This window comes from Bactrocera dorsalis, chromosome 2 (assembly GCF_023373825.1).
Source record: "Bactrocera dorsalis isolate Fly_Bdor chromosome 2, ASM2337382v1, whole genome shotgun sequence".
NCBI classification, from domain to species: Eukaryota; Metazoa; Arthropoda; class Insecta; order Diptera; family Tephritidae; genus Bactrocera; species Bactrocera dorsalis.
Window position 1 is genome coordinate 27,300,328 of NC_064304.1, and position 4,494 is coordinate 27,304,821.

The following is a 4,494-nucleotide window of genomic DNA, read 5'->3' on the forward strand; positions in this document are numbered from 1 at the left end:
CTTCTTCTATAATTGTAGCACCATCGACCCATAAGAAGAAATACTTAACGCAACAAAAGTAGTGATTTGCTAATTTATCTTCCAATAAAAAAGTATTTTAATTTCATACTATTAATTTAGGTTTCTGAATATAGATTCAATTCAATGCATTCGAAACAACATGTTGATAATTGTCAATTCTGAACGGTTATTCATTAATCTCTAACTTTTTATCAATGCATCTGTCATCGACTTCCTTTAAGCCAAGTCAATTTTCTCAATTAGATTAAATTGAATTGCCTTCGTTATATTTTACTTGCGATGTCAACTAAATTCATATTTAGGACGTTCGCTAATGATATGACAGTGAAGAAAATATAGCAGTGGAAGCTGAGAGTGTACACGTAGACCGTCGACGGACTGACGTATGGAACGACTCGGCGCATGTTACCTCGAGATCTTAAATTGAAAGCGTACAAAATACAGCTGAAGCCACTGGACCTGCCCAAGCGATATCGTTTTGCTCTATAGGCTCTTGAAATGTTCCAAGAAGATCCGACGTTTTTGAGCCAAATTCAGTCAAGTTTTGGGCCGGTCGTGTGATATCACACTGTAAGACTTTTTCCTGTGACGATATGTAAAGTATTTATACTTGCCTGTCTATGAAATCTTTTGAAAAAAATTTCGACCTTAAAGTTACTTTTGATAAAATAAAATATTTATCGGTGAGAAAAAGTCTTTATTTAATTAATAAAAAACAAGACAAAACGTTAACTTCGGTTGCACCGGCTGCATTTTTTTAGTAACTATGTGTGCAGTTTGTATGGAAGCTATATCCTAAAGTAATCCGATCTGAACAATTTTTTCGGAGATAATATTACTACCTTAAGCAGAAATCCATGTCAACTTTCGTGAAGATACCACGTCAAATGCGAAAGTTTTTCCTTGATTCCGATCGTTCAGTTTATATGGCAGCTATATGTTATAGTGGTCCGATATTGGCAGTTCCGACAAATGAGCCTTGAAGATAAAATGACGTTTACAAAATTTCAAAACGATGTCTTAAAAACTGAGGGACTAGTTCGTATATATACAGACAGGCAGACCGACATGGCTAAATCGACTCAGCTCAGCTTACTGATCATTTACATATGCATATACTTTATAGGGTCTCCGACGCTTCCTTCTGGGTATTACAAACTTCGTGACAAACTTAATATACTCTGTTTAGAGCATAAATTTACTTAAGAAGCTCGTGTTAAAATTTGAGACTAATCGGTTCAGCGGTTTTCAAATAATGTTGGTCACCGATTTTGAAAGCACGATTTTTAGAAAATGCGTTTGAAGTTTGCGTTGTCCTCGAACTTTCAGGCATTCTGGAACGCCTTTTCAAATTTGCGTGTAACTTCGAAAATATTCACCGGAACGATATGAAATTTTCTGTGCATATTCTTATATGTATATTATATTATATATATTAAGAAAATGAAATGAAAAACACAATTTTATAAAATTCTAACTCTGTATAACCCCTTAACTATTCAAGCGCTGTATTTTGTGTTATTATGAAATTAATTAAATCGATATTCCGTTAGAAGGGGTGTTCCATGAAATATACAAAATACTACAATTTTTTTCACTTTACAATGCGCAATTAGTAACGCAGTTATGCATACAGCATCGACATCGATCAGACGATGTGACACGCTAATGGGTATCAGTCGACAGTGTTTACAGTGAATTTTGGTAAAAGATTTGAAGATGTTTCCATACAAAGTCCAGACAGTGCATCAGCTGTTAGCTGCTGACCGCCAATCGCGTCGAACATACGCTCAAGCCATCCTTAATTACCACCGTGAGGAAGATGATTTTTCATCAAAAATAATCATGAGTGATAAGGCCCATTTTAGGGGGTATGTAAATAAGCAAAATTTACACTTATGGAGCACTGAAAATTCGCGTGTAACCCACGAAGAGCCATTACATCCGCTGAAAGTCACTCTATGGTATGCTGTTTTTGCTAGAGCAGTCATAGGACCTTTTTTCTTCGAGGACGTCGCGGGCCAAACGGTTACTGTGAGTGGTGGGCGCTACAGAGCGATGATCAACGAGCTTTTTTTTTGCCGTAACTTGATGAACTGGCATTGGAAAACATGTGCTTCCAACAGGACGGTGCAACGGCACACACTGCACGTGCCACAACCGATATGTTGAAGAATGCATTACCCGGACGCCTAATCTCCCGTTTTGGTGATTTGCATTGGCCAGCAAGATCGCCTGACTTCTTTTTGTGGGGCGTTTTGAAGTCGTGGGTTTATGTCAACAAGCCTCAAACTCTTTCAACTCTTAAGGACAATATCCGCCAAGAATTTGAGGACCTATCGCCGGAAGCTCTGGCCAAAGTGATGGAAAATGCCATAAAAAGAGCTTAAATGACAATCAACTGTAGCGGCGGCCATTTACATGATATAATATTTTCGACTTTTTGAAAAAAAAAATGTAAAAGACCAAATAAAAGTAATCCACAAGCTGAATCAAAATTTTTAATTTTTTTTAAATTACAGGCAAAAAACTTCGGAAGGTTAGATTTGCGCCATATATACATTAATAAAAAATAGAAAACTGTTAGGCGGAGAAACTTTCCGTTACAATTAAGAGCTCATACTTGGAGCTCATTTCTTAGAGGTGTGTATCAAGCAGTTTTTCAAAGTATGAAGCGAAAAAAGCATTAATTTTTTACTCAACCTAGTTTACTACGTCATACGGACATCAAAAATGACTTCTGAAGATTTTTCAAACGGTATTGAGAAAATGCGTTACACATTCCATGTTGCTCATCCGACAGGGTGTACTGTATAAATGCTCAGACAATATTTTTTAAGGAAAAATTAATCAGTAATTTTTTGGAGAGCGCTAAACTTTGTATTAGAATATCATATTTTAAAAGTTTATTCAGTTCATAGCTATCAAAAAATATCATAAAAGTAGTTAGTTTTTTTTAAGTTTATCCAGTTTTTAGAGCAAAAACTTCAGGAGAAGTCTGACAAAAAATTTTCTTCGGAAATAATGAACACTCTCATATATTTACATCATACCGTTTCAACCAAATCTTCTTGCTACTTACTGCCAAAGAACTAGGAAGCACTAGTTAATAATAAAAATGATATACTTTTGAAAGACTGATGGACCAAAGACTTATTTGAATCTGCTCTATGTAAATGCTAATTGCACTGGATAATTCGTAATCATCATTTGCTGCCATTAAGTTGAATGGTGATCTAATCGGATTAAAAAAAACTTAGCTATTTAATTAAGAATATACAAAGTACTGATATATGTGGTTAGTATATATATATATTAAGGCTCTCTTAATGATACTTATGTAGTAGGTTAGAATTTCAACTGCGATTAATACTGCACATTTGCCAGCCGTAATAAGATTTCAATTATCCTAATGGCAAAAGTCCACTCGACTTATTCTCTGCCTTTGTTGCTGTGTTAAAAGGAGTTATGTCAGTGGGAAGTGAAAGTCGACTTCATATACATATATTTGAACTTACATACATATAGATACATACATATATAACTGTGTATACCATATACATAATAATTGCATTCTAGCTGGATATTATTTCGCACCTTCGATTTACCCGACCCATTTGGTAGCGATTGCACTCGCAGATCCGGATTTTAATGGCTCGACTGGCGTTATTCAGGGAGATACTTTTTGAAGAGAATCCGAATTTTGTGCCATCTATAAAGATTTTATATGTCTATAAGTGTACAAAACTGTATTCATCATATTTCTAGCTTAAATTTGCTCATAGCCAATGCTTACAACAATATTTAAAATACGTTTATATTTATATAACTTTATGCAATTAACAGAGTTGTTAATATATAGTATGGAAAATCGTTCTCTCTACATTAGTTGGGTTGTTCATACAACTCTCATACTTCAGTCATATCTGAGGTCAACATAATTATTGCACTATTCATCATTTTTTAAAGCAAATTCATTCACACATACATGCGTAACAATAAATATGTTGGCTTTCACTCTCGTATTTAAAAATTTCTCCCCTTTTTACAGCCGAGAGGAAAGCGTCAGATATACACAAATACTACTTGAGCAATATAAAGGCGAGCTTATTTCGGTTAATTAAATAATTATATGCCTCATTTGTGGTTTCCCCTTGCTCTACTCGTTGTCTTCCGCTGTATTCTTGTTCTACTTTTATTTTCCTGCTGCCAGTGGTACAGCCGATTTAAAAAATAAATAAATTTAATTTTTTAATGTACAAATGGAGAAAAAAGTAACTTAACCAATTACGAATTTTTATACCAAACCAACTCACTTGCTGTAGGCTGTGTTTTAGAGGATCTGCCTTTCTCCAGTTGTCTTTTGAGTGTTATTTACGTTTGGAGCTCTGCAGTTTAGTATGTTTCAATTAATTTAAAAGAGTATATGGAAGTAAGTTGCTGAATATGTTTGTAATACTTAGATACCATATT